This window comes from Cynocephalus volans, chromosome 17, assembly GCF_027409185.1.
Source record: "Cynocephalus volans isolate mCynVol1 chromosome 17, mCynVol1.pri, whole genome shotgun sequence".
Lineage (NCBI taxonomy): Eukaryota > Metazoa > Chordata > Mammalia > Dermoptera > Cynocephalidae > Cynocephalus > Cynocephalus volans.
Genome location: NC_084476.1, coordinates 2,328,627 through 2,338,586, shown reverse-complemented (window position 1 = coordinate 2,338,586; position 9,960 = coordinate 2,328,627).

Here is a 9,960-nt window from a genome sequence, read left to right as displayed (position 1 = left end):
CCTGGAAATGGGCATTTTTGACTCAGGAAGTCAAGGCACTGGGTGTTAGAGATCCCAGGGCAAGCAGGGCCGCGGCGGAGGGTGCGGTGATACCAGGGGAGCTGGCGGCCACCACGACTGATGCTGACGGCTGCGGGAGGAGAGCAGGGGAGGCCGGAGGGCTCAGGTGAGCCAGTCAGCCACGTGCACCAGAGCGTTCAGACGTCATCGTGAGAGCCGCTAAGGACAGGACCAGCTGCAGCGGGAATGGCAGGCCTGACTGCAGGTTAGTGGGGGGGTGAGGAGCCGGCCGCAGGTGGAGAAAATCGGGCACTACCGCATCCTTCCAGGGCGCACTGCAGAGGCCTGAACTAGAGGAAAGGACAGATTCAAGTGGCCTCTGGGGAAGTCAAGGCAGTGGAACTTGGTAGTGCTTCTGATGGCAGGAGGGTGTCAATAGGACAGTGAAGTCGAGGGGGTCAGGCGGGCTTCCAGTGTGGGTGACAAGGTGCAGGATGGTGCCATCCCTGAAGTAGGAGGCGGGAGAGGAGGAGGAGCCAGGAAGGTGCTGAGGTCCATTTGAACACGCGGACCTGGGTGTGCAGGGAGATGCCCACGTGGCTGAGTTTCAGGAGAGTGGCCTGGGCTGGACACAGACCTGACAGCCATCTAGACGGTGGCGGTAGCTGGAACTAAGATGGTGCCCCACTCTCAGCCCCTTTACAGGGGAAGCAGCCCGTGAAGAAAACAGGCAAAACAGTGCCAGGTAAGTTCTGGGAGTGCGGCCCTGTGAGATGCAAAGGGACAGATTTTGAGGAGACAGTGGGGCTGTGGGAGGAGAAGAGGAACCGTGAAGTCATCTCAGTGGGTCTCTGGGGCCCAAGCCTGACTGGCCAGGGGTCCGTCACCTACAGCCACAAAACTGCCCCAGAACTCAGCTCCTGCAACAACAGCTGCTCGCCACTACTGTCCCTGGCCGAGCGCTGGGGCCGAGCGCTGGCAGGGGCTCTGCTGACCTGGGCCGGGCTGTTCCCACAGGAGCGTCTGGGCCCCATGGCAGCACTTTCTCCAGCCTCTGCTCCTGCCACACTGGTTGACATCCTCGCAGCCAAAGCAAGTCACATGTCCAAAGTCAAAAAGAGGGGGACAAAGTGACAGGGTAAAGTGGGGACTCAGGAAAGCCACCACTGGGACCGTGCGTGCCCCCTCCACCCACTTCAGAGGCCTGGAGGGAGCTGGGCAGCTTGTGGCACCCACTCTTCCAAGAAGAGCGGGCGGGGAGGGCTGAGAAGGGAGAGGGTGGCAGCGGTTGGGGGAGGGGCACGTTTCCAGAAGGAGGGGAGGGGGTGAGGACGGAGGAGGAGGGAGCAGGGCAGAGGTGGCAGGGGACCGGGCCAAGGCCAGGACCTCAGTGGCGTCTGCGTCCCACAGGAAGAGTCCAGTCCTCGTCGTGGCCTGTGAGCCCTCCGTCTCCCTGCTTCCCCCCAGCCACGCACTGCACAGCGTGGGGGCGGCCGCCACAGGGCACGTGTCCGTAAAGGCCACCAAGGCAAAGGCTGAGCTGAGCCCCATCAGACACCTGTGACCCAGAACGGGAGGGCTGTGAGGCTGTGCGGCCAACCCCGCCGGCCTCCTGTCTCCCCTGGGAGGCTGTCACGGGACAGGTTCCTATCACCTCCCATGTTCTGACCAGCTCTGAAGCTGTGTTAGTTTCCTGTAACAAATTACCGAAAACGGGCGGCTCAAATCAGCAGAAATGCGCTCTCCCTCAGTCCAGGAGGCCAGAGGTCTGAACTGCAGGCGAGGGCGGGACCGCGCTGCCACCGAAGGCTCTTGGGGAGGCTCCTGCCTGCCCTCCCAGCTGCTGGCGGGCCCAGGAGCTCCTCGGCTTGAGGCGCATCCCTCACCTCTGCCTTCTCTCCTCTTCTCCCGAGGTTCCTCCTCTGTCTCTTATAAGGACACTAGTCATTGGTTTTAGGGCCCACTGTAACCTAGGATGACCTCAGCTCGAGATCCTTCACTTAATTGCATCTGCAAAGACCTTTTTCCCGCATAAGGTCCCATTCACAGTCCCGGGGTTAGGACACAGACATATCTTTGGGGGCACCGTCCCTCCCCTGCACGGACAGCTGCAGGCTGCAGAACCTCAGCTGCACTCAAGAAGGGGCTCCTCAGCAACCGGGTGTCCCCAAACTCCTTTTGAAATTTCAGCTATATTTGTTCTGATGTCCTTCTGGCGTGGGGGACGGGGGCGCGGGCAGCGAGCACCTGTGCTCCTCTCCCTCGTGCTTCTGTGTCGGTCATGAACGGAATCTCGCTGTACCTTTATCACAACATCCAAGGCCTGGCGTTGGCCTCACCTTGTCCCGTGTGCCTAGTGGCTTCGGTCCTGAGTCTCAGCAAAAACTCCCCCTCGCCAGCCCTGGGCTTGCCACAGCCACGCCGTGGCGCCCATGCTCTCCGCATCTGACCTACTGAGTCCTGCCTCGATGACTGTGAAAACCCAGCCCATGCCTCACAGCACAGGCCTCCTCCTCCAGGAAGCCCGCCCTGGCTGCGCCTCCTCTTGGACACCACTGGACACACTGAGTGTGTTGGCAAAATATTTCTGAGCCGCCTGAAAGGTGACGGGCAAGTAAGTGGTCTTCCCGCTGGTGGCCGCTCCCCACCAGGTCAGAGGCCAGTCAGTGGTAATCAGGAGGTGCTTAGCGAAGTGAGTCCCCTCCCCAGTGACCAGGTGCTGTCCCCAAGGGCCCTGCCAGGCCTGCCTCTCTGGGGTTCCCTGGGAGGAAGGGTCACCAAAGGGAGGATTCCGGGGTTAAGTCAGCCGGGTTGGCATCCACACTGCCCCTTGCCAGCCAGGAGACCTCGGCAACTTGCTACCTTTCCTCCTAGATCACACAAGGCGGGCACGTTCAGGGTGATGTGGCCGTAGACAACTTCCTACCTTACTGAGCCTCCATCTCCTCTTCTGTGAGGGCCAGGCTTTGGAGTGGACACGGAGACGCTGCCCAGAGCGCCCCGCAGGGGAGGACCTGCTGCCCAGCTGCCCCCAGCCCTCAGCCCTGCAGCATCAGCCTCAGCAGCAGAAGCACCTTCCGGGTGGCTGAGCTAAGTGGGGTGTGAAGGCCCTTCTCAGGGGTCCTCCTCACGGGTCCTGCCACGAGGCCCAGCTCCTCTCTCTGCCCGAGGCTGCCTCCTGCTCCCTGCCTTCGAGGCGCTGCCCCCTCGTGCACCCTGAACTCCACCTTGGCCTCCGTTTCTGGAGAACCTGGCCCGGCACCCCTGACCCGGCTGGCCCAGTGGGTTCATTCGTCCAGCGTGTGTTCCTCAGCACCTACTGTGCACTGGGTACCACTTTAGGCCTGGGTGCAGCAGGAAGAAGACAGACGCACGGCTCCCAGCCTGGTGGAGAGTGAGCATGTGCCCCCAGGCTGGGGCAGAGAGGCAGTTAGGAGGCCCAGGTGAGGTTCCAGGGGACTCCTGATTGCAGACACAGAAACCTGCTCTGGCAAGTTCAGGCAGAAAAAGAATTCACAGAGGGGTTCTGGGGTGCTCTCAGGACTCCCTGCGGTCAGGAGGACTAGGCTGGAGCCCTGAGATCAGCCACAGAGGGGATTTCCAGGAGAGCCCACCACCACCTCCAGACTGGACACCCCACCCGGAGCCCCAGCCCATGCACCTCTATGAGCAGGGGCCTGGTGGCAGGTGGTTTTATATTGAGCTCACACTGTCAGCCCTCTGAGATGCTCTCACTGTCCCTGTTCTCAGGAAGAGGACAGGCTGAGTGGGCCCTCCTCCTGGCCTGCAGGTCCCCCTGCTTTGGTGGGTCTGAGTGTGGCAGGACCAGGGCCTGGTAGGAGTCAGCGAGGGCCAAGGTGGCTTGGGTTTCCTCTGGCCCGAGGCCTGGAGTGAACTAGCCTCCCCCTCAGTCGCTCCAGCCCAGCCCGGCACAGAGAGTTCCCTGAAGGAGCCTGAGCTGGCCTAGGTGGTGGCTGCCAAGAACTCGACCGTCCTTCCTATAGTCTCCCCACCCCTGCCCTGACTCAGTTCCCTGGGTAGATGTGGCCCAAGCCTGCCAACCCCTGCGTGGTGTCAGTGTACAAGCCTGAGCCGGCACTGGCCAACGAGGGCAGGCTGGGGAAGGCCTCCCTGCACAAGGGTCCAAGTCTGATGGAGCCACGGCGAGCAGGGGCATCTACTGCTCTCCCTCCTCACCCTCAGGGTGGCCACGAACAAGCCCCAAACCTTTCAGGAAAGTGGTGGCCTGGCTGCGGTGCCTCGAGATGGCCACTAGAGGGCATGGGTGAGCTGTCATCCTGCAGGGGGTGGGGGTGGGAATGTGGGGTGTGTGGGGTGTGTGTGTGTGTGTGTGTGCAGGTGTGTGTGAGCACACGTGCAGATGCGTGTGTGCGTGCATGCAGATGTTTGTGTGTGCGTGCAGATGGGGTGTGCATGCATATGCATACATGTATAGGTATGCATGTGAGTGTGTGCGTGCATGCAGATGTTTGTGTGTGCGTGCAGATGGGGTGTGCATGCATATGCATACATGTATAGGTATGCATGTGAGTGTGTGCATGTATGTGTGTGGGTGTGTGTGAGTGTGTAAATGTGTGTGTTACCTAAAACCTCTGGAGCGTGGCATCTCTGCCTCCCATTCACTGACACTGCGGGCTCCGCGCTGGAGCCTGGGCTGGGAGTTGTGCCACCTGCTGGGGTGGGGGTGCTGGTGCTCTGAGGACACAGCAGGCTCAGGCCAGCACCTGCAGGAGGGCTACTGAGAATGGGCCATGAAGAGTTACTAAGAGTTCTCTAGGCAGCAAGAAGGAGCAAAGGTTGGGGAGGGACCGAGACACTCTGGCCCCCATGTCCCCATGGGTGCACTGGGGAAACCAGTTTGAAAAGCACAGCTCTGGTCCAACCTCCTGCAGTGAGAGACCCCGAGAGAGGATGGGACCAGGGTCTGGTGACTCGCCCTGACCACTGCAAAAGCCAGCAGCAGGCCCCACATGGCCATCTGGGAGGGGGCTCCCGGGGTCCTCAGGACACAGCCCCATCCTATCGACAAGGCCTCCCTTGAGCTGGCCTCCAGTGCCCCCACCCCCAACAGTCGCTCACTGTAGGAGTGTCCTGGGGCTGCTGTAACAAAGTTCCGCAAACCGGTCTTGAAACAACAGAAATGCATCTTCTGACAGTCCCGGGGCCAGAGGTGCTGGTCGCCTCTGAGCACTGAGCGGAAGCTGCCGCAGCCTCCCAGCTCCCACCGGCCTGGGCCCACGGCCACATGGCTCCAGCCTCTGCCTCCATCTCCACGTGGCCTCTTCTCTGTCTGTCTGTGTCCTCTCCTCTTTTTATAGGGACACTCATTGAATTTAGGGCCCACTCTAAATCCAGGACGGTCTCATCTCAAGATCCTCAACTAACTGCACCTGCAGAGACCCTATTTCCATGTAAGGTCACATTCTGAGACTCCTGGTGGATGTGAGCTTTGGGGGGCCCTACTCAGCTCTCTACACCACCTGAGAGGATCTGGGAATTTGCTGGTGCACGGGTGGTGTTCCTGCCACCCCTGCCCAGCCTCCACAGCCCTGCCCTGCCCGTGCCCGGAGCAGGGCCACCCCGTCCTCAGCAGACAAGCCTCCCATGCGGTCTGGCCTCATCCTCTCTGCTCCCAAGGGGAGGTCATTCTGAGTGTCCTGGTGCAGACAGGGATGGGAGCCAGGGGGACAGGGAGGCGGCCGCACCCCCACCCACTAGGAGCTGAGGAGTCAGGAGCCCGGGAAATGTGAGTGATCCCAAGGTTAATTAATTATTGCATTAAAAATGCACCGGTTAAGAGGCCCTGCAAACAGGAAAGTATTAATCACACGTTCCCTCAGACTGACAAGAGCATTTCCCTAAATTCCTTCACTGCTGACTTAACTGAGCGACCATCTGCTGGCTGCGGCCGCTTCCCGTGAAGTCACAGCTCATGAATATTCCGGCATCGCAATTTGCTTTTTAAAAGGACAGGCTTATTATTTCATTTTTAAGTTTGCTGTCATGAATAGTAATTTTCTAGTCCCTAAAATAACGAAATGGTGGTGACCATTCCTGTCAGCCGGGAGCCGGGAGCTGGGAGCCAGACGACGCAGCAGGGCAGCCCATGGGAGCAACGGCTGAGCCGGCAGTCAGCGGACAGCCCTCCCCACCCCTCCGTACGTAGCAGTTTATAAGCGGATCCGCCCTTCAGTTCCTATGTCTCTGCAGCCCCTCATTTCATTGGGCCACAACAGACCTGCCATCCGTGACTGAGGTCACATGGTGGGAAGCTTGGCCGTGGAGTCAAACGGACGGCGAGTTCAAATCCCGACGCTGCTGTTTGCTTGCTGCGCGATCTCGGGCAACTTACTAAGCTTCTCTGGGCTTTGATTTCCTCATCTGTAAGATGAGAGCAGCACAGTGGGATTGGACCCCAGACTCACCCCGTGCCAGAGCTGGTGTCCCTATGCTGCTCTCTCCTGCCTGCGATCTGGAGAGACAAACAGCCAGGACCCACTGGCCTGAAGTTTAGGTCTTCTAGTTTGATGTGGCAGACAGGACAGCACCTCAGAGCTGGAGAGAGGATCAGAGCCACCGGGAAGCTCCCCCGGGAGCATCTTCTCAGGGCAGTTTCTGTCATTTAATGTAATTATAGGCTATTCCAAATGCCCAATAAACTATAGCAATTCACTAAATACATGTTTAAGTGGAAAATCAGATTTCACAATTCCCTTCCGTAATTGTTCATATGGGAAGGAGCTGTCCCTGAGATGCCTCCTTTTCCAGATGTGGTGACGGCCTGTGGGCAGAGCCCTCCGCAGACCCAGTCCCTCCTCTTGGGACCTGGCATCATCTCCATCACTAGGCTCCCTGTCCCCGGCCTGTTGCCGGGGTGGTTTCCCTCCTGAAACCCCCAAGGCTCCTGCCATGACACCCCTCAGGATGGGGTCACCTCCCCAGCCTGGCCCCCATGTCAGCCACCAGGGACAGCAGCTCCTGCCCACCCTGGGCTTCCTCACCCCTACACGCCCAAGGCCCCCTGCACCTTGCGCTGAGACTCAGCTCAAGCATCACTGTGGCAGAGCCCACTGCCAGGCTTGGGTTGTGACCCCCTCCGGGTGGTCCCCCCAGAGCTGGGTTCTCTGGTCCCATTTCCCCCTCATGTTTACTTCTGTCCCCTCCCTCCTCAAGGACACATCCGAGTCTTACTGTCTCCTGTACCTCCAGCCCCAGTACCGCGCTGCTGTGGGAGGGCAGATTATCGACCACGTTTGTGTTCGGTCACTTTGAATGAATGAATGAACTCATGTTGGAGGGGCCATGACACAGCTTTACCCTGAAGATAATACACACCTGCAGTGTGACCCACAGAGAGAATGACTGACAGTAAATTATGTTTCTGTCTTCGTGGGACACCGTCACACCTCACTTTTCAGAACAATTGTATAGATGATGTGTAAGAAATGTGATTTTGACCCCCTGGGGACCCACAGTGCCCCCCCACTGGCCACCAAGTTACTGTCATGCAGGGCCCTGGGTTTGGGGTGTCTGGTCAACTTCAGGGGTGCCAGTTGGTTCAGAGCCTGCACATGTGTCAGCATCAGTAACCTCTGGGTGAAAACCATTGAATCAGGACCAGAATTTTACCAGAACTAGACGTCCTTAACCATCTCTGGGAATCACATCACAGAGAATCTGAGTGGCCAGACCTCCCGAGTCTTAGTTTCTGGAAGGCTGTTTGTCCTTTGCTGAAATGGTATTTGCGGAACTCACAGCAATTTGTCACAGGGCCATCATGGGTGGAGGGTCCGTAGTGGGGCCGGGCTGTCTCACACATAAGTGGTATTTTGCATCCTGCTTCCTGGGGCACTGAATGCCAGTAGCACGCCCCATGACCTCCCCGTGGCCAGAATCACAAGCTCTTCTGGGGATTTGGGGGAGATACCACCCCAGGTGAGCTTCCCCCCTCTGTGTGCTGACCTCTCCTTGCCTGGCTGGGAAGCCCTGGGTCCCAAGAAGCCCCAGTGAACACGAAGGGAGAGCAGAGGTCAAGAGGCCCAGAGAGGGGAGGAGTCATCTCAAGGTCATGGGGGTAGTGCAGAGCAGGACGGGACCCAGGCCACTGAGGCTCCACCTGGGCACTGCCTGCCACACTAGGGCCTTTCACCACACTGCTTCCCTCTCTACTGGGCTGGGGCACCCTCGTGCTCAGCCTGGTGAGGAGCGTCCCCCTGGCCAGGGCAGCCCTTCAAGCACACGGCTGGAGGGGCAAAGTCCTGGGATGTCTCATGAAGCATCCGACCCACTTCGGCCAGAGGGAGGGAGCGAGCGAGTGGCGCTTGCGGAGGTCTCGGGACCTCCTGCTCCTGCACCTGCACCCAGGTCCAGAGGCTCCTCCCAGGCAATCCAGGTGCGGCCACGTCTCTCTCCAAGGTGCTGAAACACACCCGGCCTGGCCACCCTCCCGGCCTGGGGCCACCCTCCCGGCCTGGCCACCGTCCCACCCCAGGCTGCCCTGCGTTCCTGTCTCACCAGCAGTCCCTGGACTCACCCACATCTTCACCATCGTCGTCTTTTCTATTTTTCTAAAATTGTAGTGAAATATACATAAAAAAATCTACCACCGAGTCACTTTTAAGCGTGCAGTTGAGTGGCATTAAGTACATCCCACGGCTGTGCGGCCACCGCCACCGTCCGCCCACAGAACCTTCCCATCACCCCGCACTGGGACTCCGTCCCATGACACGCCAGCTCCCCTGCCCCAGTCCCAGCACCCACCGCGCCACTTCCTGTCTCTGTGGATCTGACTCCTCCAGGGACCTCACAGAAGTGGAATCCTGCAGCGTGTGTCCTTTTGTGACTGGCTCATTTCACTCAGCATGACATCTTCAAGCTTCCAGCATGTTGTAGCATGTGTAAGAATGTCCTTCCCTTTTGTTCTTTTTTTTTTTTTTTTTTCTTTTTTTGGTTTTTCGTGACTGGTAAGGGGATCAGAACCCTTGGCTTGGTGTCACCCGCACCGCGCTCAGCCAGTGAGCGCACCAGCCATCCCTATATAGGATCCGAACCCGCGGTGGGAGGGTTGCTGCGCTCCCAGCACGGCACTCCCCCGAGTGAGCCACGGGGTCACCCCGAATGTCCTTCCCTTTTAAGGCTGAATGACACTCCATCGTGTGTGTGTACACGCCACATTTTGTTCACACACTCATCTGTCAAGGGACATCCTTCAGAGTTGGGTGGCTTTCCCTGTTGGCGATCATGAATAACGCTGCTAGGAACGAGGGTGCACACTTTTTTTGATGTTTTGCTTTCAGCTCTTTTGGGTATAGTCCCAGGAGTGGAATTGCTGGATCACAAGGCAGTCCTATGTGTCGCATTTGAGGAACCTCCGCATTGGTTTCCACAGCGCCGCACCATTCTGCATTCCCACCAGCGGGGCACCAGGGTCCCAGTGTCCCCACTTCCTCACCCAAGCTTGTTGTTTTCTGCTTTTTTTTGTTGCCACACATCCTAATGAGTGTGTCCCCGTCTTCTTTTCCAACTCGTATTCTTTGGCTTTGCTTCACCATCGCGTGTTTGCAGCGGGAAGTTGTTCAGAGGCGGTGGCTGGCAGGTGACAGCACGGTTTTGGAGCCAGGAAGATCTAGACCCAGATGCTTGCCCCATCACCCAGCCACTGCGTGGTCTGAGACTCTGTGGGGACGGAAGGAGGAGACGCTGCGAGGGTGCATGGCGTGCGACAGTGAACGCGGGCAGCTGTTTCTATCACCCCCAGCTTGGAGGCAGGACATCGAGCTGAAGGGAGGACTCTCTGCATGGAGCTGTTCATACAGGTAACTGTCCCTCCTGGCCACACCCGAGGGGAGGCAGTGGCCGCTGCCCCCAGAAGCGCCTCTTTCCTCCGGTCCCACTGGCCAAGCCACAGGAGGCTGCCGTCTGCGGGGGTGTCTCCCGCCC